Below are 27,583 nucleotides of genomic sequence, written 5' to 3'. Positions count from 1 at the left end.
TAGTGGCCTCCAGATTTACATTACTTCTGTTATTTTACACCGAGATCTTGTATTAATCATGGGAGAGTCTGACCACTGTGCAAAATCTTCTTCAGCACATCCCAAACATTCTCAATAGGTTAAGATCTGGAGTCTGTGGTGGCCAATCCGTGTCTAAAAGTGATGTCTCACTATCCTTGAAGCACACTTTACCAATTTGAGTCTAATGAATTGTAATCTTGGAATTTGCCGGTGTCATCATGGATGAATAAATCCATTGATGGAATATCCTGGCTATTCAGTATCTTAGTCAGCTGACCTCATTCTTTGGGCACAGAACGTTACTGAACCTGACCTGACCAACTGCTGTATCCACAGAGCACACTGCACTGCCTCCATATGCTTATATGGTAGGCACCATGCATTATGGGTGCATCACTTCATCCTCCTCTCTTCTTGCCCTGATGTGCCCATCACTCTAAAACAAGGTAAATCTGGACTCATCAGACCGCTTGACCTTCTTCCAAAGTCATTAAAATGAAAGCTTTTTTCCCTTATAAGCATCGCTGAAAAGTGGTTTTCTTAAGGCTACACAGCAGTTTAGTCCAGTTCCCTTCTCATTGTGCATCTGTGTATGCTCTTACTTTCACTATTCAACATGAACACTGAATTCTGCTATTTTTTTCCATATTGATTTCACCATGGCATTTAAGTGATAGCCGATCTTGATCATTCAAGATTTTTTTCCGACCACATTTCTCCCTCAAATTGATGGTTCCCCACTATCCTTCCATTTTTTACTAATGTGTTGGACAGTTCTTAACCCATTTTTTAGTAATTTCAGCAATTTCCTTCAAGGTTTTCCTTGCTTGTTGCATGCCAATATTTTGACCCATTTGACTATTTTCCATGACCACAGGATGTGTGTTCTGACATGGTTGTTAAAGAAATGAAAATCTACTCTCTGCATTTGTTAGGGTTAAATAGCTAGTGGACCATTTTGGTGTCTGCATCAAATATAATATCTTGAATGCAAATAAATTGTCCACTTTAATTCTTAAAACTTTTGTGAAGATAAAATGTCAAAGTTTGGGTCAAGTAATGTCACACTGTCATTTACTGTACTCGACACATCAATGGAATTGTGTTTTAAATTTACCAATTGGATTTGCATATTTACGAATGGTGTTTTAAATTAACAAATTGGATTTGCATATTTATGAAATGTGCTTTGAGTTTTCGTACTGGATTTGTGTATTTATGAATTGTGTTTAAAATTTACTCATTTGATTTGCGTGTTAACGAATTGCGTTTTGAGTTTATGAAATGGATTTGTGTATTTATGAATATTGTTTTGAATTTACGAATCCGATTTGCATATTTATGAATTGTGTTTTAAATTTACAAATTGGATTTGCGTATTTTGAATTTATGACTAGGGTTTGTGTATTTACGAATTGTGTTTTGCATTCACAAATTGGATTTGCGTATTAGGAATTGTGTTTTGATTTTACAAATTGGATTTGCTTATTTACAAATAGTGTTTTGATTTTATGAATTGGATTTGCGTATATACGAATTGTGGTTTGATTTTACGAATTTAATTTGCATATTTATAAATTGCGTTTTGAATTTACGAATTGGATTTGCGTATTTACGAATTCTGTTTCGATTTACGAATTGGATTTGCATATTTCTGAATTGTGTTTTGAATTCACAAATTGGATTTTCATATTTTTGCGAACTGTATTTTGATTTTACAAATTGTATTTGCGTATTTACTAATTGTGTTTTGAATTTACTAATTGGATTTGCATATTTATGTATTGTTTTGAAATTATAAATTGGATTTGCATATTTCCGAATTGTATTTTGAATTTATCTATTGGATTTTCGTATTTTCGAACTGTTTTGAATTTACAAATTGGATTTGCTCATTCACAAATAGTATTTTAAATTTACGAATTAGATTTGCCTATTTACAAATTGCGTTTTGAATTTACGAATTGGATTTGTGTATTTACAAATTTTGTTTTGAATTTATGAATTGAATTTGCTTATTTACGAATTGCTTTTAAATTTATTAATTGGATTTGCATTTTTAAAAGTTTTGTTTTAAATTTACAAATTGGATTTGTGTATTTACGAATTGTGTTTATGAATAGTATTTTGTAAATGTGAATTGTGTATACATTTTATTTTGTAAATGTATAATTTTTTAGATTGATCTGGCTCCATAAAAAATGCTCTTATAATATTTAATAATTTCTCTTTGCTATGCATCTGTCCAGACAAAGTTTTTGCAGCTGGGTTGTTTGAAAAAGTGTGTGAATGTGTGTGTGTGTGTCTGTGCGTGTGTGTGTTTTGTGAGAGAAAGAGAGAGAGAGAGAAAGTGTCTGAAGATTATTTTTGCAGATGCTTTTGTTCCTGGGCTTGACTTCAAAAAGGAATGGAATTTTGAGTTTAGTTTGGCAGTTTGAGCGAATCAATGAGAATCAGCTGAACATAATATTTTACTTCCAAAAAAAAAAAAAAAGAGCATAAATAGTCAGCAAAGTGGGGCATTTTCTGTCTTGTTTCTTTCCGAAGAACAAAGGGAGGTCATGCGGAAGGGCAGTTGACCTTTGACCCCCAGATTGTGATTAGGCTTATAATAGAAGGTCTAGATTCCCAGTCCATCCTCTCTGATCCCACACACGCCACCTGTTTAAAGCTGAAAGTCTCGAGGGCAGCCACTGTAGACAGATGAGGAGCTTTTAGGGACAAAAACAGGTCCCGTAGGAGCCACTATTGGTAATCTGACTCCTCTTGTAAGTTTTTGTTAGCGAGAGTGAAATGTTTGTGTGATGATGTAACGCACTGATAATTCGGGTTGTCCAAATATCATCTGAAAAACCATTTTGTGTGTTTGTAAAAAAATTCAGTACTATATATATATATATATATATATATATATATATATATATATATACAGTTGCAATCAGAATTATTAAACCCCCTTTGAATTTTTTGTTCTTTTTTTAATATTTCCCAAATTATGTTTAACAGATTAAGGACATTTTCACAGTATATCTGATAATATTTTTTATTCTGGAGAAAGTCTGATTTGTTTTCCTTCGGCTAGAATAAAAAGCGTTTTTTAACCTTGAAAAAGTGTCTTTTATTGAATTTTTATTGACATTTGATTTATTTTTAATAGTTTAAAGTGATATATTTGACTAAAATGTCAGTAAAATGTTAATGTCAAGTGAATAAATTGTCAATAAAAGTCACTTTGTTGAAGTGTAGAGTTGAATTTCAACATCAAAAGTCAACAGAGCAAAGGCTCATTCTGAAAGCGTAACGCTATATACTTTTTTGTAGAGCACCAAATACGTTCCAGGAGCCACGTTTTTTTTGCAGTTTTTGTAGTCACGAATCCACCAGAGGCCACTGTTTATGCTTTTTCAAATCTCAAATTTCTCTCGCAAGTGCTTTTCGCGCCTGCACTTCTCACGTAAATCCACCAGAGGCCACTGTGACTGTGACTGACTGATCAACTCCTCCCAACCAGCTAAACCCAACCAATAGTGTTTTCAAAAGCAATCCAGAAAAAAAAGAAAAGCCCTCGCCTGATTTTCAACCACGTTTTCAGATTTTACCAAATTCTCACGATGTTCTTATTATACCTGCTTTTTTCGCAGGACTCAAAAACGTTGTTGTGGTTAACTCCTCTTTGAGTCTCAAGTCCACCGACATACACTGAAAGCCACTTGGCAAACTGGTAACAGCGGGAAAGCCGTCTACATGGAGGTAGATTGTCAGCGCAAAAGGAACTGCATCATACCACCCCGTAGCGTTCATTTTATAGATGAAATACAACCATACGTACTACTGGCTACATAATTCGCTATCTCTATACATTTATATAGGCCAATGTTTTCAGAATGAGCCTATGTTGGATTGAATACATGAGGGTGAGTAATTAATAATAGAAGTTTGGTTTTTGGGTGAACTAACCCTTAATATCAATGAAACCATATTTCTTTGCCAGATAAATGCAGTAAGTGTATATATTTATCATAATGGACACTAAACCTCAGAGTTAAGATTGTTGAGTGAAAGTAATGTCTAATGCCTCACCATAGTCCATCCCAGTGTTCATCAAATAAGAGGCGCACACAATCAGAGCATAACAAATATGAAAAATCAGCTATGTAAATGATTAATCAAGAAGAGCGTAGCCCACAAAAGAGAGCCCGCGTGTGTAAAATTTAAATGCCAATTGTTAAGCCATGCTTTATTTTTGTGCATGTATTAAACTTTAACTTCCAGTTGGTCGTGCATGGATTATACTGATTACTGGCGTTTCTTTATCAAGCACGGCTACTTCATCCAAAGACTGTTTTATTAATCTAAATGCGCTATTTGTAAAACTCATAATCTGGAGTGGTATTTGCTCATAGCAACTGCAAATTAAATGTAAATGTGATATCCAGAGTAGTCATAATTTTCCCTTCCTTTTTTTGACATGGCTCCCAGAGCAAATCAGTTCAGCGCAAACATTCATTTATCAAAAGGCAATCAACGAATTAAAAAAACACACATACTGTACTGTATTATCCCATTATTGATTTGTACTTGTAATGATGGTAATGCCTGTTTTATGATATTAAGGGGCCGTGAAATTATGTGCTTTCTCCAAATACCAATATCAAAACACCCACTGGTCCTCTTTGCATAAACTCCATCGAGAGGTGGAGAGATGCCGGGGAAAAAAAAAAACCCAATGTGCAAATGGAGCACTGCACTTTCAAAGCCGTATCTGGATATTAATTTCATGCCACAAACAGTGGTCTCCATGCGCATCGTTGTTAGAGCTGTGGCCCCCGGCGACGGATTGATCCACTTCAGCGGCTCAGCGGGGGTGCTGGAGATCTGGAGGGGATCAGCAGGGCTCCAAATCAATAAGGTTAATAGATGTGGGGGCCACGCAGTCAGAGGTGAGCAGCCTGGCATTTTCTGTGCCAATGAAGAAAATTCCTGATGACGAGATGTCACATTCGGGGCCTGCATTAATGTCAGTTTGATTACCTGCACCTCCAGTGTCAGTTAGTGTGTTAGCTGAGGTCCGCGCTCTGACCATTAACTGAAATTATTTTTACCACACGCAAGCCACCCCTCCCTCCCCGCTTACTGTCGCTTCGGGACTTGACTTTGCCATTGCTTCTTATGGCCGGTTGCTACAAATTGGCCAGTCATTTTCACCTCCTCTCTATGGGCCTGATTTCTATACTACCAACAGTTTTATAATCACTTGATGCGTAATTTGCTCTAATTTTGAATTTGCCGTCGAGTATTTGCTCCTTTAAAACATGTGCGCTTAAAGTGTCTTTATAGAAGCTCTCACATCCGATTTCTGAGAGGATGTAATTGCCTTTCACTAAATGGAGGAAGAAGAAGAAGAAGAAAAGGATAAAGGGGGGAAAACAGAACAATTGCGGGAGAACTGCAAAAAGGCTATAAGAAAGGGTCAGTCACAATTCACCAAGGCAAATGAAACGTTTTTTACCCCCTCGGGGGTCATTTTGTTTTAAATTTTGGACTTTAGTTTGAATGCAAGCATTTATTGATGGAATAGTGGGGTTTGATTTAGCTTAAAATCCTCTACTTATCTTTAAAATATGCATTCATGCTTGTTTTTTTTTCTTTTTAAGAAAAATTATGTTCAACTAAAAATGTTAATCATAAATTAAAGTAAATGAATGTACATCATAATAAATAGATAAGCAAACATTCACATACATACACATAGAAGACATCCACTAAAACAATATTAAATAACAAACTATACCAAAAACTATAACAAAAAAATTATTAATAACTAATTTACTATTATATTATAATAGTATATATTATTATATAGATATAGTTATATCGAAAACTATCTATATCTATATATTTTTTCATTCAATCATTCATTCATTCATCAGGGGTTACCACAGCAGAAAGAACAGCCAACTTATCCAGCACATATTTTAAGCAGCAGATCCCCTTCCAGCTGCAACCCAGTACCGGGAGAGACCCATACACTCTCAAATTTGGACTCAAACTCTATTTAACACCAAAATAGATTTTCTATTTATTTATTTATTCAATTATTTAAGTCTTTGGACTGTGGGGGAAACCAGAGCATCTGGAGGAAACCCACACAAACACAGGGAGAACATGCAAACTCCACAGAGATATGCAACTGACCCAGCCAGCACTTGAAAGATTATAATTATTAGTCTTATTATTCTTCTTATTATTATTAGCCCTTTCAGCTAGAATGAAAGCCGTTTTTAATTTTTTTAAAAACATTTTAAGGTAAAAATTTTTGCCCCTTTAGGCTTTTTTTTTTTTACATAGCCTACAGAACAAATTATCATTATAGAATAACTTGCCTAATTACCCAAACCTGCCTAGTTACCCTAATTAACCTAGTTAAGCCTTTAAATGTCGCTATATAGAAGTGTTGTGAAATATATATATATATATATATACATAATTCAGAAGTGTAATAAAAGTGTGTAAAAAAAAAAATAATGTTTGACTAAAGATGTCTTTCAAAACACAGAACATAGACGCAGACATTCCCCATCCATGTGTCCTAGTCAAAGCTAACGAGCTCACAGTATGGATAACAAGCGCTGGCCTGCAATTAAAGGCTTCCACCGCCACAGACTTCACAACTCAGGAAGTTTGCGCTCGTCCCTCTCGCATTGTGCCAAACACAATCCCATTAGCATTTTTGAAAGGGGCCTTTTCAAATGTTTCGATGCACATAGTCTTGGCCCTTGAATGGCGGAATGCAAATGGGGTGCTACTCGGCCTATTATGCCAATATCCAAGCCTCCGTACCTGCCTAAAGTCTATACAGGGGCCCATTGTGGCAGTCGGGAGGAGGTAACCTGCCTCTACCACACCTTTTATTATCAGAGCACCAGCGAGTGGTGATTACTGCTAGGTGAGAATGAAGAAACTAGTTTAGGTCATGCTGACTGTGTCAAACTCTCAGAAATATACGCCTCTTGTGCTAATTCAGATGCACCAAACAAAAGGAAAGCACCGGAAAAAAAAAAATATAGAGCATGACAAGCTTCGTTTGCATTCGCAGCTTAATCCTAATGGAAGCTTTATGGTGGAGAGTTTGTTCATTGTCATTCACAACCCTCCCCTGGATGAGATTAAGATGAATCGCAATAAAAAAAGCATTCACTAGGATCTGACAGACATTTCATAGGTCCTGCAGATTTAAAGGATAATCGTCTCTTGGGTTTATTTAGATAACATGCATTACAATCCACTTTTTAACCTTTGCTGCCACTTCTTCTCAGCTCCAATATGAAGCTATTCTTAAGGAATATTTAGTGTTTCATATGTGGCATTACGTTTGAGCGTCTTCTCGTGACATTAAAGCGAATGTCAAATATTATTCATTAATCAAAGGCTGTTTGAAGTGGGTGGATGGCTGTCGCGATTCTCTAACTCTCTTCACAGAGAGAGAAAGCACCAAAGAGGGCCAGTTTTTGAACTGAACTTTTTCATTTTGTAGATTCAGAGCATGATGTGAAGAAACATGGAGGCATAGTTCATAGCACAGGAACCATTATGCAATTTGCTGTTCTCAGATCAACACACTTGCTTTTTTTCTGAATTTACTTTCATATACAGAAGTTGCCAAGTGGCATCATATCACCATAAAGAGTTCATTTTACCCACAACCTGCAAACATATGACATTGAATGTATTTGCGGTTTCCCAAAAATGGAACATAGGGCACATTTTCCCAGTTAGCCTGTGCTGGTTCTGCATGCTATAGCCATGGTTTAGAACAAAATTAGAGAACAGTTTGAAAACAATAGGTCTTTTCTGTAAATCTTCATCATTTGTAATGTTAGCAATGCTAGTTTTACAAAATGCTAGTTTTACAAAATAAGCAAAGTACTTCAATAAAAAACATTTCATCTATCTACATTGTTAACAATTTCCTGTAGAATCTACAATAACTTACTGGCAGCAGATTACCAGTAACTTACTGTAACTTACCATTTTCATCACCATTTATCTTGCTGTCTATGTATTTACATGTCTTTGCTATAAAATATACAGTAATTTTTACTATGCAACTTTAAAATACAGTAACATTACTGCTAAACTGTTCTACAGTAAAATTCAGCTCTTATTAAATTTCAGTTTTCCAGTAACCTACTTTAAATCAATAAAAATACTGTATTTATATTTACAGCACCATTTACCTTGCTGTGTATGTATTTACAGTATTGTATGTGTTTACTATAAAATATATAAAACATTTTCTGTATGAAAATGAAAACTTGAAATACAGCAGCATTACTGTACAACTGTCCCACAGTAAAATACAGTTCATAATACAGTTAAATACTGTGTAATTTGCAAAAATCATTAACTATCTATCTATCTATCTATCTATCTATCTATCTATCTATCTATCTATCTATCTATCTATCTATCTATCTATCTATCTATCTATCTATCTATCTATCTATCTATCTATCTATCTATCTATCTATCTGTCCGTCCATCCATCCATCCATCCATCCAATCATTGTCTATCTATCTATCTATCTATCTATCTATCTATCTATCTATCTATCTATCTATCTATCTATCTATCTATCTATCTATCTATCTATCTATCTATCCATCCTAAACACACTTGGGTTTTTTTCACGAGTTCACTTTTATTTACATTAAAAGAGGTACATGAATGACTTATATGCTATGTTAGAATCCATACACTATACTCTTAAATAGGCCACTATAAGAGGCGGCATCCATTTGTAAAAGTCATAGAAATCCATCTATTTAGAGTCTATCGGCTGAAAGTAATGAAGATCAAGTCACTGCATTTTTTTAGTAGCACAAAATTAAACCGAATCAGTATTCAGGCAGCATCTTTTAAGTTCCATAGTAAATGTTTGTTAGTGCCCTTATTGGCACTAACGCATTTATTAGTGTTTTGAAGGCCGGCTTTACAAGGCTGTGTTTTGTGTGTTGTTGTACGTTTATTAGCTGCTCTGTGTCTGTTTTTGCTGTTGGTTTGTTTGGTCTCTGTGTGGGACTGGAAACTCTTCAGCCACCGGTGACCAGCAGCAGGTGAGGGCCGCAAACCTCTTTTGAAGTCCTGGCTCCTTATTGATCGTGTGCATATTCTAAAAATCAAAGAGGGCTTCAAAGGCATATCTAAACTCTAAAAGACCCCTGCGTGCCCAAAACAGGCCGAGCAGTGACAGCGTGAACAAGCAAAGCAGGTGGTGCTCGAGGAGCTCCAACCTCCCCCCCGGCACCACTGACCGTCCCGGGACTCCCTCATTACACTACTAATGTCAGTAATGGCCATTTGTGACAAGAACAAATCCTGGGGACTGCTTTATATGATCACGCGTGGCCAGACTAGCCGCTAGCTATGAGCATGTATTGATGTGTTTCTGCTGGGCGGTGCATTAGTTAGTGAGTCCACTGTATGTGGTTGGAATTAAAACCTGGAATAACAAGTCCTTTATGTATTAATTGAAAGCTATATTGAGGAATGACACTAGGCTACATGCAGTGTGAGTGAGTGTACCCTACTTGTGAGTCAATCCATAGAGGGGTTGTTTAATAAAGTATGGCATATCTATAAGTTTTATTTTAAACTTAAATTTTTGTATTTATTTTATGTATTTTTAGTCAACATTATTCATCATTAGATACCACAAGTGAGTAGTCTGAATATTTCATTCATTCATTCATTTTCCTTCAGCTTAGTCCCTTTATTTATTCGAGGTCGCCACAGCGGAATGAACCGCCAACTTATCCAGCATATGTTTTACACAGCGAATGCCCTTCCAGCTGCAACCCATCACTGGGAAACATTCAAACACACTCATTCACACTCATTCACTATGGCCAATTTAGTTTATTCAGTTCACCTATACCGCATGTCTTTGAACTATGGGGAAAACCGGAGCAAACCCACGCCAACATGGGAAGAACATGCAAACTCCACACAGAAATGCCAACTGGCCCAGCTGGGACTCGAACCAGTGACCTTTTTGCTGTAAGGTGACAGTGCTAACCACTGAGCCACCGTGTCACCCTGAATATTTTTAAAATGTTAATAAATTACTTGTTTAATAAGGTTTGATGCCAACTTCTACCTTCATTAAAGCCATATCATTGGTACAGCCGACACTAGTAATATGAAGGCTCAGGATACGATGCCTGGCATGCTTAACGCCAAGTTTTGTGAGATTAGGCTTCCAGATGAAAGTTTGTTTAAGACCTAAGTTGTGTCTGAAGTAACCAATTTGAAGTAACATTCAGTATTTTTGGATGTATACAAATTATATTTTTTTTAAATCATCAGTCCAAGACTTAATCCAATGATTAAAAAGTTAAATGGCCTTTATTGATATGGCTATTCTCTTAAAAACAGCAGTCGTGTGCACACATGCTTTACAACTTTTTTTCTGTCATACATTACATCATTTCTAGTCTAATAACATGACACTGTTCTTTTCTGTATCTGTGTTGTCAGGTGAAAGTGGACACATCAGCAGGACTCAGGAGTCTGACCCTCGTCCTCTGCTGGATGTATCTCCTCACGTGAGTCTCTGTTCTGACCTCAGTTCTTCTGATTTAATTCGCACTCCTGTCAGCTTTCTGCCCTCTTCTTACACCAGCTGAACTTTTGTGAACTGACTAGTCTAAGCAATCATTCATAGTGTTACATAGTGTTTTTTTTAATCTGGATTAAAACAAAAATATCTATAATAATGATAATGAACATAGCTGCAAGCAGCAATTAAGGGGCCAAGCAGTCCAGAGGCAGAATGAGCAAAGCAGTCCAGAGGCCAAAAGCAACAAGGTTAGTACGGAGCATCAGACAAAGTGAAACAATGAGTTTTTGAATACATTTGAAGGATGTAATGATTGATGAAAAAATAGCTAACCTGGGAAAATCAGACATCATCTGACTCAGCATGCTCCGAAAAGTGTATGAATTTTGGATTGAGAATGTATAAGAAAAAAAAAAAAGCCAATTTTTGTATCAATGGTTCACTAGGTGCACCAGTGCACAGATTCTGCTATTTCTGCTAGAAACCACAGACCATAGTTGTCAAAACACACAAATTTTAGTGTGAATACGTCAACACATTACAAAGATATCGCCTCAAGTCCATTTTCCCAAGCTCTACCTTAGAATTGTTCGCAAGTTAACCAATAATCGTTTGTTCAACTTGAATTCCATAACGTTTGGTCAGCATTGTCTGCTGATGATGTGATTCAGTTTTATTGAAAAGCGGATACACGGCCTAGGAGGAGTTTGATAAAATAGGTTTTCAAAATAGCGAAAAACATTTTATGACAGAAAATTACGTCATAAGGTAAAATTTTGATTGTAGCCCATTTGGTTCAAAAGTTATAACAATTAACATAAGTGAAACTGGACAAGTGGTGATGCTGGAAAGTTTGAGTTAGAGAGTCCAAATTTGTTGTGGTTGAAGATCAGACTGTCCTCTATCAGTGTGCCAAATGCCACAAACGGTTCACAGAGCTGCCATAGACTCCCAGAGCGGAAGAAGAAGAAGCGGAAGCATAATAATATGAACTGAAACGGATACAATAGGTGCCTAGACACCTTGCCCTCTAATAATATTAGCAACAAAAAATCCAGTGCATACAATGCCATTGTGTTATAATGTGTTATATGATTTAACTTTAAAAACATATTTATTTTAACTTTTAAATTATTATTTTAAAAAATAAATCATAAATAAAATCGGTCAGAATTTACAATGCTTATTGCACATTTTTTATTAAGGTATTTTTTAAAGGTTTAAAGTGTTTTTTTAGGGTATTAAGGTAAACAAGTTAATCCACACACACACACATACACACACAAAACTGTATTGGTAATCCCTAATCAAAACTGATTTGCTTAATAGGGGTGTCAAAATTACTTGTTTTTTTGGTGCACTGCGATGCAGACGCAGATAATTCGGTATCGGTTCAGTAATAATCATAACCGGTTGTTATGTACTGACGTCATCTATCTCCTATGTGCTCTGTCATGAGGGAGGTAAGCGCTGGTATTTACAACGATTAGGAGCCAACTCAGGGCCAGCCCGTATCATGGGCATGGGCACTTTTTTTCATTTTATTTTATTTATTTTTAAAAAAAATTATTTTTATTATTTTTTAAACGCATATTGCGAGGGCTTAAGTGTGTATATGTGTGTGTGTGTGTGTGTGTGTGTGTGTCTGTGTGTGTGTGTGTGTGTGTGTGTGTGTGTGTTTGTTTGGTGCTGTCTATGTTTGTGTATGAGTTTGAATGAGACAGTGTGGTGCTGTGTGTCTGTGTGTTTATACAGACAGTTTGTTATAGCCTCTCCCCAAAATATAACACTGTGTATGGAAAGCATCGTCGATGCACCGAGATATCAAATTGAACCAAATCGATGGCATGATAATCGTAACCAAACCGAACTGTGAGACCAGTATAGGTTCACACCTCTATTGCTTAAACTCAAAGAAGCAGTCTTTCTCTGATGATGTCAGTTAGACGGCTTGGGTAAAATATGCTTTTTCTCACCTCTCCAACAGTTAGTTTTCTGCAAGTAAAGGTAAGAGATGGAGTGCAAAAATAAAGCTCTCTACTCAATCTTTGGTCTCAGTAGAAAATATGTCATCATACTGAAATAGAAAATAAGGATAAAAAAGCTATTTAAATGTTACTCAAATGTTAATTTAAGTAGTTTATTAATTATTTACTTACTCATTCAAAACCATTTACTGTTAAATACAGTTACTCAAGAATACTGTCTTTGTAGCTGTATTTATAAACTGCTTACTTATGCCTTATTAATGTAGAGTTAATGCTTTACAAATGATGAATTGACTGTTTGCTGATACATAATAAATTATTTATAGTCTAAATTATTAATTATTCATTAATTATTATAAATTATAAATGATGTATATATTGTGCAGTTATTATAGTGTTAGCCGACTAAAATTTGTTGAAAAAAAATCACTCCGTTAAAAATATTTCTAAAATATTAATAGCAATTTTAATAATCTGTTTTGACTTCAATGAATTTTGCTAAGTGTAATCGTACACCATATTTAAAATCTCCTAAAACTGCAGAAGTGTGTTCGATTCTAGACTGTGAAATGCTAAACTGAAACAAAACCTGCCCCATGTTGTGGTTTGCTTCAAAGCCGCTGAATAGATTGTTTTATGGGCTTCCAGTCAGATCAGGTTTTGTTCTCTGTATATTTGTAGCTCTCTTTAAAACACATGTAAGCAAACAATCAGACACTGAATAAAGCATGTTCCTCAGGACTTAACACTGGATAAACGAGCCCGAATTTTAAAACCGTAAAGTTCTTTAAAGGTCCTAAGTCTTAAATAAGCTGCTTGAGGGAGAGAGCGAACACACAAGAATGGCCCAGCCGGCCTTTTCTTTGCATGCAAACAATGCAAACAATGAACTTACTGACCCCCAAAATCCTCTTTCGTAACATTCGAGGGTGTTGCCGGCCATGTTTTATTGACTGCCGTAGTTGTATGTGGATTTTTGGAGCTATTCAAATGGACACCTCTCAAAAGGAAATGCTAAATGCTGCGTGCTCTCATCTTTAAAGTGAAGAACGGTGGAAAAGACACGTTTTATCTTGTAAGATAAAAAAAAACTTTTTGTAGGATACTTTGATCGTTTTTGGATTAAAAGTATATTAATTGATTTATTTTATCCTTTTTTTTCTCAAAATAATCATTGCAGTACAAAAAATGCATATTATTATACTGCATTTGAATTAAGCTCAATAAAGTATAGATATAAATAGATATAAATTAATTTCAATATTTAATCATTAATTATGCTTATTACTTTATTTTCCCATTTTTAAAAGTCAAGAACATATATATTATAATGTACAGTATATCAGTTAAAATGGTCTATTTTACGATATTTCAATTACATTTGATAATTTTAAATTACATGTAAAACTATTTTTAACACATTTCTAAACATAATAGTTTTAATAACTCATCTCTAATAACTGTTTTATTTTATCTTTGTAATATATATGTAATATGTATGTAATATATATATATATATATATATATATATATATATATATATATATATATATATATATATATATATATATATATATATATATATATATAATCTTTGTAAATAAAACAAATAAGACTTTCTCCAGAAGAAAAAATATTATCAGACATACTGTAAAAATTTCCTTGCTCTGTTAAACATCATTTGGAAAATATTTAAAAAAGAAAAAACAATTAAAAAGGTGCGAATAATTCTGACATCAACTGTATATAAATATTTATGAACATAAATGAGTTAATTTGTTAATAATAAATAAATAACATTTAAATAATAAATACGTTTAAAAACTAGTAGTTAAATAATAACATAATGTTTAATAATTATTAACATATTATTAAAACCAAAAACAATCCATGTTAGTTTTATTTGATGAACCTGGACTAACATGGATTGACAACGAACAGTTGTAATTTTAATAATTAAATGATTAATAAATGTTTTAGCGATATTATAATGCAAATTCTGGATATGAGTAGTTAGTAATGCATTATTGTACAAAGTGAGACCTTATTGTAAAATGTCCCAATTAACTGCCATAAAAACATAAAATAAGCTGCACTTTCTCATTAAAATTACATAATGTTTCTTTTTCATATATACTTTAATTATCATCAGTATTGAGTGAGTTACTAATGACCAATTACATCTTTAAAGTGTACTTAATATATTTATAAATTACTATGTCTAAAAAGTATCTCAATTACTCAATAAGTCATTGAATTACTTTACTCGATACTTGTTAAAATCCTGATAAATCTAAATGCATAGACAATAGAAATTAAATTTGAGAAATGTAACACTTAAAGAATAATAAATATTATGAATAAAATATGTAAATGGAAAACTACATTTGCTGTTTATACAAACTACTTATTTAAATTGAGCTAAAACAACTCAATTCTGGATTTTTTTTTTTTTTTTTTTTTTTACAAAAAAATTGTAAAAACCAAAATAATTTAACTTCTTTATGTTGTCCCAACACAAATTTATTTTGTGGAACTTAGTTATTAATATTTTTTTGAATGTGTGCTGTCATTAATTTATGACTCAATTCATTGTTTTTTAAACTCATTCAATCATCTTGATAAATCTAACCTTCTGAAAAAATGAATCATACTTCAAAATACATTTGCATTTTGTTATTATGTTACTCTGAATTGATTATTCCAGATTTATTCACAATATTTAATGCAAGTACATTAAGTAACTGTAATAAAAGCAATCCCTTACATTACTTTTTTTGTGGAAAAAGTGATCTAATTACAATAAATAATTACTAATTACACCTAACCAAATGCATATAAGCAGTTTTCACTCAAAATTACTAAAGTAATTTTCACAAATTTTAGCAATTAACATATTGAATTAAACATGAAAGTCAACTAGTATTTTCTTTTTTCTTTCTTGTTTATTATACACAAAGTACCATGTGTGTTATTCCGAACGTGCTATTTAAATACGTCCCCCGACATGTGTTCTTTATGCGCGAAACCAGCATGTGTGTTTCTGCGGTGAGCAAAACTGACCTCAAGTGGAACGGTTTAAAGATTCACCATCTGAAGGCAGACATTAGAAGGATGCAGCCAGAGGTTTCGTGTTTACATTTCATGCTGTGAAACTTGTCGAAGAAGAGCGAACAAACCATGGGTGTAGAGAAAGAGCCTAGCAGGGGTTGACCAATCACAGCACATCATCCGCTTCCGTGTTTGTGCTCCATGACATGTAATTATAACCTAAACATTAGAAGTGCTTCAAAAGGCCAACGAACATATATGCCTGTTCCTTCCCGAGCGTTGTTTCCAAATTGGCCTATTCGAGACAAAACTGCCCTAAATGAGCTGTGAATGTTAAATCTGTGTCCCGTAAAAAAAAAGTAGGTGTTTTTTTACAGACTTCAGTCACAATGCCTTGCAAAAGGACAATTGGCACATTTAGGAACTGTGTGAAAAAGTCCTGTGTCTGCAGAACTATGGCAGACTGGAGAATATGAATAGGCTTTTTACAGGTCAGAGCTTCCATTCAGCCCACTGACATTGTTATTATCTGACGGTCATGGATGTGGCTAATTAATATTCCCATCATACCCTATCGGGCAAATTAGTCAAAAAATATGCTCCAGACAGTGCTTTCGCAGTCTCGCACACACATTTGCACTTCATACTTTGACTTGTTGACTTGGCTGTTCTGAAGCTACATAGCAAGCTCTGTATTCAGCAAGCTGCTTTCTAAGGATACTCTTACTCCAGGGGAGGAGTGGAAAGGGTTGGTGAAGACTAGCAAAATAGCATTCTTTTTACATAGAAGGATATTTAGACAAGGAAAGGCAAGGCAAGTTTATTTATATCCTACTGAGACCCGAATTATTTTTTTTCTTTCTTTTTTTTCCCCCTTTTTTTTTGTGATTTCCTACATTCTTTGGGTTAAACAAAATCTACAATTAGGAGTTTCTACATTTTGTTTTTAATTTTACAGCATGTCCACTGTAGTGGACCACAGGATCATTTTAGTTCAAAACGACCGCCACTCAGACAACAAAACTGTACAGGATATGGCTGTAAAGGGATAATAGTCCAATATAAATGTAACAAAAAAAAAGCCTTTTTTTTCCTTTTGAATTGAAATTCCTGAAAGTCTAAAAGAGAGCCGAACTCAATAAAAAAATAAATAAATAAAAAATATATGTAACATAAACGTGATCAAAAACTGATTGTCATTCTCTAATTGTCTCTAATTCTCTAATTGTCAGACTGTAATTCAGAGTCTCCCTCAACTATCTTATAAAGAATCCTCTCTGCTTCAGTTCTGCCTCCTACAACATGGAGTCAATAATTACATTAGGATGGTCCTGGTGGACGGATGATATGAAAAAAGGATGATATTTTGAAACACAAACAAGTCATCACAAACAAAATCATATATATATATATATATATATATATATATATATATATATATATATATATATATATATATATATATATATATATATATATATATATATGTAACAATAATGGTAGAAAAAAAGAAAAAAAACATTTAAAAAGCAAAATTTTACATGCCTCTCTTCTTCCCATAAAGTGTGCTGTTTTTGTATGTCAGCCATTTTGAATGCAGTGTAAGAAGTGGTTCCTAGCATGCCAGCCAATCAAATGACATATCACTAGAAAGCCCTCTGAACAGTACAACAGGACTTGACAGAGTAACTCAAAAAAATCTAAGAAAATTGTATGAAAATGCAATGTCCACTACAGTGGACACAAGTCAATGTGCGGGGTGTCAGGAGGATGAGCACATTTCATACACAGTGGCAATTCAAACTGCTTTACATAAACACGAATAAAAAAGACAAGTTTAAGAAAATAAAAAACAAATAATAAAATGATTAAAAACAGATTAAAATGTATTAAAGCAGGTTATAAATGAATGAAATAGAAAAGAAAGACAATAGTGCAATTTTTCGGATGTAGCACAGTGCTCATTCAGTAAGGCACAGCTAAACAGATGTGTTTTCAGTCTCGATTTGAATGTGCCTAATGTTGGAGCACATCTGATCATTTCTGGAAGCAGATTTCAGCAGTAGGAGGCGCTGTTAGTAGCTGAAAGCCGATTTACCCTGCTCTGATTTCCTGGTTCTGCTTAAAATCCTGGCAGCAACGTTCTGGATGGGCTGCAACTGTCTGACTGTCTTTTTGGGAAGGCCAATGAGGAGGCCATTACAGTAATCCACCCTGCTGCTGATAAAAGCATGAACACGTTTTTACTGGAAACAAAGCATCTAATTGTGCAATGTTTTTGAGATGATCGTATGCTTACTAACTGCTTTGACATGACTATTGAAACTCAGATCTGACTCCATAGTCACACCAAAATTCTTGACCTTATTTTTTGTTGTTTGACCCTTAGAGCCAACGTACGCATTCACCTTGAGAACCTCATCTCTGTTCTCTGTTCTTTTCTTTTTCTGGATTGCTTTTAAAACTGTAGATTGGATTTAGGGAAGTTGGTGGGCAGTTCAATCGGTGCTTTTGAAAACACTATTGGTTGGGTTTAGGGAAGGAGGAGGGTCTCAGTCAGTCAGTTGACAGCGACCTCTTTGGTGGATTTATGCGAGAACAGCAGGCGCGAATGGAGATATTTGAGATCTTAAAAAGCATACACATCGGCCTCTGGTAGATTCGCAAAATTAAAAACTGCAAAGAACTTACCTTCTGGGACATACTTGGCACCCTCTAGAAATGTATTTAGCGGTACATTTTCAGAATGAGAGTGGGTTAGTTGATCTGCCTTTTAGAAAAGTGTGTGCATCATTTAGGGATGTCCAGATCAGATCACGTGATTGGAAATCAGGCCCGATCACGTGGTTTCAGACTCAATCGGAATCAGACGTTACCTACTGATCAGGATATATATATATATATATATATATATATATATATATATATATATTCTCATTCTTTTTTAACACATCTATAGATATACTGTGGCACAGAGTTAGACCTCTTTCTTGACTGAAACAGCAACACTTACGACATGACATCACTTTGTTGCAGAGATGCTATTGGTTAAATGCCAGCAAAGTAGAACACGGAAGCAGCTTGAAGCAGAAAACACGAGTATGTCTGCCGTCTGGAGGTATTATAAAGTTGTTGACAACAACATTGCCATAGCAAACTGTGAGATATGTAAACTTGGGATTGGAATTTTAAGTTAAGGTGCTAATTGTTTTCATATTTACTTCTGCACTGAAGTCTAAATTTGAAGAATTGATGTTATTTATTGCTTGATTGTTCAAGCTACCTCACAGAAGTGCTCGATCTGTTTGTTAACAAAGTTGTTGAATGTTACAATAAGGAACATCCTTGATCTGTTTCTTCGCTCTTCTTTATTCTTTTATTTATTTTTTTTTTATATTATAGAATTATCAGATTGGTTTTCGGTATTGGTAGACACTCAAAATCAAATGAATCGGACTCGAAGGCAAAAAAAAAACCTAATTGGGATATCCCTAGTATCAATGTTGTTTCCTTTTATTTGTATTCCTTTGTTACAAAACCCAATGAGCTTAGTAGATTTTAAAACAGAGCAATACAAATAAAAAAAAGTGTGAATCACCAGTTCAGTGGCGAAATCTGTTCATTGCTAAAATTCCATTTTCAAGTCAATCAAATAAACTTTTATCCTCATTCGTAAAGCTTTTATTTCCCTCAAGTCAGGTAATTCTCCACCATTTTATTGTTTTATGACCGATATCTCATTATCATCATTACTTAAAATAAACTGTCCACTTCTCAGCGTTTTTAGTGTTATGCTCTCCAAATCAATTTATGCACTCACAAGGAGCGCCGCACCTGAAATCTATTTCATTACCGTGCTTTCCTGACACAAACACCTCAGACCGCGTCCGACTTCTCGCTAATGTCGCCATAACAATAAAACTCTATCATATGAATTTGTCAGTATAAAGTCTCAGGCCTGAGGCGGTGGGTTATTGTTTTATTCTATTAGCCTCTTATTACCAGCACTCCTAGAGACGCCTGAACATTTATCAGGTCGTGTACAAACGTCTGGAACATATGACGGCTGCTCTCTCCATGTCTGCTTCAGGGCAAACGCAAACCGTAGGCTGTGTTAACAAACTAATGGCTCTCTGTGCATCTGTTATCAGACTGCACCTGGTCCAGTTCATGCTACACGGGCATGTCACTGTCACTATATATATATTTCATTAGGTAGTTTTACCCTAGTGAGTTTATCTCAATTTTTTTCTCTGTTGTTCTCTGTTTCTCTGTTTTCAGAAATAATATGTCAAAATTTAAGTTTTTTTTTTTAAAACAAGCAAGATAATATTCCAATGGGATAAGCAAAATAATCTTGTTTTCAATAAGCAGCATTGATTAGGCATTAAGTCAAGGTAGAAAAAATGCCATCGAAACAGTATACTGTAAATAAAATAGAAATAATAGAAGTTCAAATCAGTTGCATGGCCTACAAATTTTTTTCTCCTAAAAGGCAATGAGATTGTCAATTTGTAGAAAGCAACTAAAACATATGCAACACTACAAAGGTCTGATTCAAGTCCTCTTATGCATATCTAAAAGCTTACTATGTACTGTTGCTGTGACTGTAACAACATATTTGACACTTTCATTGAGGCTCTAAATTTGTGGCAAATCAAACCATTCGACCTCTGGCCTGGTGCTCCATTTCTTGACTTTCAGCATGCGAGCAGCAGCCGTTGGCTATATACACCACCATCTACAGAGTAATTACCAGACTATTTCAAATAACGCCACAGCAATCAGCCGGTGATAACATGCAATTAAGATGCGCTCCCAGATCAGAGAACTCGCCATCGCACGTAACCAATCTTACCGCGACGTCTGCCAAGATAAAGTGGCCATCTCGTGAAATGTCAAACAGTAGTGATATAATCAGATTCGCTTTCAATTAATATGCATGTCCCCCTGTCCTGTGCTCACTTGTGATATTGACAGTGATATATCGAGCTCATCTTAGCGGAATTTATCCCTGAGACACTCATTTTTCTGAAGGTTTCTCTCCCTGTCTTGTTCTTCCTCTGCCTGCGAGCTGTGCGTGATCTTACTCGACCCCCCTCCCTCTCAACCACCCCAAAATCATTCCTAGGATTAGGTCTTCATGTCAGTTCCAAGAGGGGTTGATAATGCGAAAGGGCGGCGATATAAATAGTATTGAAATCTAATTGTTTGTAACGTTGCTTCACCCTCATGTTAAGTCCCTGGGCGTCCTGTTGGAGGAAGGCAGGCAGCCGTGGATGACAGAAGCTCTGGGACTTGCCGTCCCAGGCCCGTAGAGACATTTTCAACCCGCTCGTCTGGAGCTCATCTATGCACATTTCCAATCAAATCCCGAGAAACGTCGAGCGGCGAAATATTGTACAGGCAAACATTATGCAGCACTTCACGACGTTGTAAAACACTCGAGTGGATGTTGAGCCCCTTGCCATGCAGCCGTTTGGAGTTGTGTGAATTAATTTCGCTGATGAATTGCGGTTTCCACTGCTGGGAGAGAGCATGTGTGTGTGTGTGTGTTTGTGTGGCTGTGCTGTCACAGACAGCAGGCTGCTCGGTCACATCTGAGTGGGCCGTACCATCCAGCCTCGGGGGCTACAGTACTCACCGCTCCTAGATTGAAACATCCCGTGTCATTTCCTGCTTCGCTGACTCCGCCAGTCAGGGAAAAAGAGAGGGCTGAAATATGAATTGTGCTTGCCCTCCTTCAGAGCTGATTATCGGCCTAGGCCTTTCAGATGGCTCCCCGTTTCACGGTGGTCCCAGGAAAGAGCCTCCAAAGAAGCCAAATGAGACGGCAATGGGATCAGCCACGTGTTGTACTTGTGTAGTCAAGCCATTGTTCCAGCGGAGCTCAAAAGGAGATGCTTGACTGAGTCCTTTTTTCCATATACTCCTTGCTGGATGTGTGTGGTTTTGTGTGTGTTTGCATGCGTGTGTTCTTCACGTCGTCAGCAGTCAGACCAGGAGATATCCTAAGATGAGGTTTCTACGAGGGACCCTTCTCTAATGGAGCTATCCGTCAGCTATCCGAGTTGCGTTCTGGCCCCTGCACCGTAGGGTCTTTTCTTTAATGCTAAAGCGCAGGGTCTAAGCACTGCTAGTGGGGGCCATTTGTCAAAACGCGTCTGGGGGAAACTTGTTAGGCGTTTTCGCTGAGCTTGAAATGCTTCCAGGTCTTTTGTGCCGTGGGTTGTGCGATATCTATTTCCATGTGTTATGATTAAATAAAAGGCTGTCTGTGCTGGATTACAACTCATGCTTGGTGATGTTCTGATGCTTCTTAGACGCACAAAAGTGGTAGTTTACTCATCGTCATCTTGGTTTTTTAAATGCACTATCATAATTAATGACAAGCATGGTTTGCTAAGTACTGGGAGCTATATCACTTGCATGTTATAAATGCTAAATATTAACAACAGAGCCTAAAATATTAAAATCAATTGATGTTTTTTGTTTGTGAAACATGTGTGAATTGAAATAATCAGCATAACTAACTGGTTAAGTGTGCATATATTGTGTAATATAATGCAAACGTGTGGAGAAATGCTATATTCATTAATTAAACTGGTAAATACACTCACTGGTCACTTTATTAGGTACACCAGAATTTGGCATCAACAATATGAAAGCATGGATTTATCCTGCCTTGTATCATCAGTTCAGGCTGGTGGTGGTGGTGTAATGTTGTTCGGGATATTTTCTTGGCACACTTTGGGCCCATTAGTACCAATTCAACACCACAGCCCGAGTATTGCTGCTGACCATGTCCATCCCTTTATGATCACAGTGTACCCATCTTCTGATGGCTACTTTTAGCAGGATAACGCACCATGTCATAAAGTGTGAATCATCTCAGACTGGTTTCTTGGACATGACAATGAGTTCACTAAACTCAAATGGCCTCCACAGTCACCAGAACTCAATCCAATAGAGCACCTTTGGGGTTTGGTATGGGAGATTCACATCATGGATGTGCAGCAGACAAATCTGCAGTAACTGCGTGATGCTATCTTGTCAATATGGAGCAAAATCTCTCAGGAGTGTTTCCAGTATCTTGTTGATTCTACGCCATAAAGGATAGGGGCAGTTCTAAAGGCAAAAGGGGGTCCAACCCTGTACTAGTAAGGTGTACCTATTAAAGTGTATATAAGCTATAGACTGTTAGTGACTTGGGCTACTGTAAATGTAAGGCTATGGAATATATTGTTTAGAATCTGTTAAACTGAGGTCTTCGTTTTCGTTCCATTACATGCGAAGTAGGATGTTCATTCAGGTTCACTTTTTGTGCTATAACTAGTAGTAAAGAGGTAATGATTATATTGGTAAATCACTCCATCTGTGCCATTTTTCGTAAACTGAACTAAACAAAATACTTAGTTTAAAAGCTAACTAGCAAGATTTAGATAAAAGAGTAACTAAAATGGAAAAAAAGTCATAATTAAGACTTCTTATCGCCCAAAGATCAAAATATGAGCTTCATGCCTGCTATTACATGTTAAAATCACATGTCAAAAACACACGCTTTTTGATGTAAAAAAAAAAAAAAGTGATCATGTGATACTTTTTCAAAACCACGTTTAATGTGTTTCAAAAGTTGATTCAACTGAATGTCTTTCTTTGGTCTACTCTGAAACTGTTTACTATGCTAAAACTATTATTGCTAAAGCCTAAACTAAAAAACTTCAATGTTCACAAACTTAAATGTTCACAAATTTACTCAGTCATGTAAAGAAATGATTAAATAATTATTGTTTTTTATTTAGATATATTATGGCAGCCTTATATCTAACATTGGGGCAAAATTTGAAGATTATATTTTAAATTTAAAATATATATACTTAGTAACATAAATGATAACAAATAAAATAAATATCAATACATATAGCAATAAATATTGTCATTAAGATATTAGTAACTTAATAATTAGTAAGTTATTCGTTTCTAAGCTTAACGTACATGTCAAATTTTAAAATGAAAGTGTAATCTAAAATATTATGTGTTACGTCTAAAACATTATATATCATGTAATTACACTGTGAACGATTTTTTAAACGCAGCTAACTGTAATATAATCTTAATATGCAGTATGTAACTGTATTTTGAAGTTGCATTGTGAAAATTACAATAAAGTTATTATACAATTTTGTAAATGCATATACAGTACAGCAAGATAAATGGTGATGTAAATGTAAATACAGTATTTTGCTGTAATTGATTTTTACAGTAATTTACTGGCAAACTCCTCTAAGTAAGTTACTGTAGATTCTACAGGAAACTGTTTACAGTGTACATCTACCAAATAACACATTCTAATTATGAACATAATCATTTCACACCAATTACATCTCTAGTTCTTATAATTTTCCCTCTTCCCATATATATATATATATATATATATATATATATATATATATATATATATATATATATATATATATATATATATATATAAATATATATATATATATATATATATATATATATATATATATATATATATATATATATATATATATATATATATATATATATATATATATATATTCCTCTATTCACAAATGTCTTTGTTCATGGTTGAGGTGACTCACTACAGAGTCACCGACTACTGTTGTAATAATGCAGCATAGATGTCAACTACAGAGATTGAACCCGGTCTTCTGAACCGTGACACAAGCGCTGAATATTACTGACCACAGCTAAGCAGCCACCGGTCAAGGCATTACAATCTATTATTACTCCACATCACACAGTCCACCTGCTGATCCTACTACTCTAAAGCCGTTGGACTTGAAAGCCTGTTGAAAATTGGTTTTCAGCGCAATGTACAGGTTGTATATTATCATGCGCCGCAATATGTGATGCATGCTGTGCTCAAGATAATCCCTTCCCCTGGTAACAACAATATACAATCTAGAATCTTCATCTAAAATATATAAGAAATGCACATTTATCGTGGGAGAGATTTGAATAGTTTTTCTTACCTCAGATTTTTTTTCATCGCATATTTTGGTTTGTTTTTACAAAGCGAGTTGATGTTACTATGAGTGATAATTGGCAGCGAGTCGCAGATGCTTATAGACAGAGCGAAGCTTGAAGCTAGAATTTCGACATATCATTGCTCAGAAGTGTTTAGAAAGTGCTCTGAGCGTGCGTGACATAACGTGTAATATAATTAAAGTCAAAAGCTCTATACAGCCAAATATGGGGACCCAAAATAACTCTTAAGAAATTAATTTCAACACTTTAAAAGTGTCTCATGGGGTCCACTCCCAACAGAGTTAGATCAGCACTTTTAAAAGTGTTGGCACATTGACACCTACTCTGTAAAAAAATTATATGATCAATTAGTCAACATGTGTTTTTAGGTCATTGTTACTTATTAAACTAAGTTAATCATGTTCTAACTTAATTTTATAAGTTACACAAACTGCTTTAATGCAGTTTAACATAATATAAGTTCAACTGACTCATAAGGTTAATTTGATTCAGCTTAAATTTAGGGCAACCAGGATTTTTTACAGCGTATAATAGGATTAAAAAGTAACTATACTTAACACCACCCAGTGTAAAATAAATTTTATGTTGGTGTTTGTTTGTTTTTTACCACAATCTATTGTTATTTTATTCAGCTTTCTTGAATGTAAATAAAGATAAAAAAGACTGTACATTGGTAATTGACAGCGAGTTACAGATGCTTGTAGACAGAGCGAAACTTGTATTGAAGCCAGAATATCGAGATATCATTGTTCAGAAAGTGTTTAGAAAGTGCATGACATGTAACATAATATATTTAAAGTCAAAAGCTGTACACAGCCAAATATGGGGACCCAAAACAACTCTAAAAGAGTTCATTTCAACACTGAAAGTTTTTCATGGGGTCCTCTCCCAACAGAGTTAGATCAACACTTTCAAAAGTGTTGGCACATTGACACCTACTCTGTAAAAAATTATATGATCAATTAGTCATGACAACACATGTTTTTAGGTCATTGTAACTTATTAAACAAAGCTAATCATGTTCTAACTTAATTTTATAAGTTACACAAGCTGCTTTAATGCAGTTTAACATAATATATGTTCAACTGACTCATAAGGTTAATTTGATTCAGCTTAAATTTAGGGCAACCAGGATTTTTTACAGCGTATAATAGGATTAAAAAGTAACTATACTTAACACCACCCAGTGTAAAATAAATTTTATGTTGGTGTTTGTTTGTTTTTTACCACAATCTATTGTTATTTTATTCAGCTTTCTTGAATGTAAATAAAGATAAAAAAGACTGTACATTGGTAATTGACAGAGAGTTGCAGATGCTTGTAGACAGAGCAAAATTTGTATTGAAGCCTGAATATCGAGATATCATTACTCAGAAAGAGTTTAGAAAGTGCATGACATGTAACATAATATATTTAAAGTCAAAAGCTGTGCACAGCCAAATATGGGGACCCAAAACAACTCGAAGAGAGTTCATTTCACTGAAAGTGTCTCATGGGGTCCTCCCCTAACAGAGTTAGATCAACACTTCCAAAAGTGTTGGCACATTGACACCTACTCTGTAAAAAAATTATATGATCAATTAGTCAACATGTGTTTTTAGGTCATTATAACATATTAAACTAAGTTAATCATGTTCTAACTTAATTGTATAAGTTACACAAGCTGTTTTAAGTCAGTTTAACATAATATAAGTTCAATGGACTGATAAAGTTAATTTGATTCAGCTTCAAAATTTGAGGCAACCAGGATTTTTTACAGTGCACAATATGATTAATTTTAACTCTGGGTAGAGATAAAAATGTAACTGAAAACCACCCGGTGTAAAATAAATGTAATGTTGGTGTTTGGTGTAATTGTTTACTACGATATATTGTTATTTTATTCAGTTCTCTTGAATGGAAATATGGTAAACATAAAAAAGACTGTAATTTGGTAATTGAGAGCGAGTCGCAGATGCTTGTAGACAGAAAGTGTTAGAAAGTGCATGACATGTGACGTAATATATTTAAAGTCAAAAGCTGTAAGCAGCCAAATATGGGGACCCAAAACAACTCTAAGAGAGTTCATTTCATCACTTTTACCAACAGAGTTAGATCAACACTTTCAAAAGTGTTGGCACATTAGCTATGTTTCTATCCAAAAATGTGGATTAACTTTATGCACTAAACTGGAATATGGCATAAAAGATGTGCAGCATTTTCATTCAATGAGTCAAAGAGAACAAAATCTTCAATTCCTGATTAACTTGCGGCAAATATCAAGAAAAAAAAACTAAATTTGCTGCGGTAGAAACTGCGGGAATCTTTTCTTCATTTAATAAATGACTTGCACCTCAGAAGGCAATCCTGACATGCTGTGAATGCATGGTGGTGTTTGAAGGCATGGAGCACAGGCGCTCTTGATTCGTTAATAATATAATTACACTAATACTGAAGCGCTTAAGTGTTTCCATCGCAGTTTATGTACAGCTATTCTTATCGAATAAAAAGTTTATCCTATTCAATTATGCGCATATATTTTTAATGCGCATTTTCAAAATGCATGCGCATCTTGCCGTTTCCATCAACTGATTTTTTATGCGCATATCCATATCCATATAGGGTTATGGAAATGTAGCTATTGACACCTACAATATGATTTATTTGAACTCTGGGCAGAGTTAAAAATGTAACTATAGTTAACACCACATGGTGTAAAATTAAGTTTATGTTGGTGTTCGGTGTCATTTATTACTACAATATATTGTTATTTTATTTAGCTCTCTTAAATGTAAATATGGTAAACATAAAAAGACTAATAATTAAAAAAAAAAAAGTTTTTATTTGAAAACATTTACCATTTCAACACTTCATTTAGTTTTAGTA

The 27,583-nt window shown here is 34.8% G+C and overlaps 1 protein-coding gene across 2 annotated transcripts in view; it reads left to right on the top strand.

Annotated features, from left to right (window-relative positions):
* Window positions 1-27,583, top strand: part of agtr1b (angiotensin II receptor, type 1b) — a 248,254-nt gene that overhangs the window by 146,143 nt on the left and 74,528 nt on the right. For both annotated transcript variants that reach the window (XM_087309069.1, XM_087309070.1), the window contains exon 4: window positions 10,562-10,629. The gene's annotated coding sequence lies outside the window, so the exon portion shown is untranslated. The remainder of the gene's footprint in view (window positions 1-10,561; window positions 10,630-27,583) is intronic.

Source organism: Danio rerio, chromosome 24 (genome assembly GCF_052040795.2).
Source record: "Danio rerio strain M-AB ecotype USA chromosome 24, GRCz13ab, whole genome shotgun sequence".
Taxonomy (NCBI): Eukaryota; Metazoa; Chordata; class Actinopteri; order Cypriniformes; family Danionidae; genus Danio; species Danio rerio.
The sequence above is the reverse complement of the archived record's forward strand: the minus strand, read 5'-3'. Positions and strand labels throughout refer to the sequence as shown.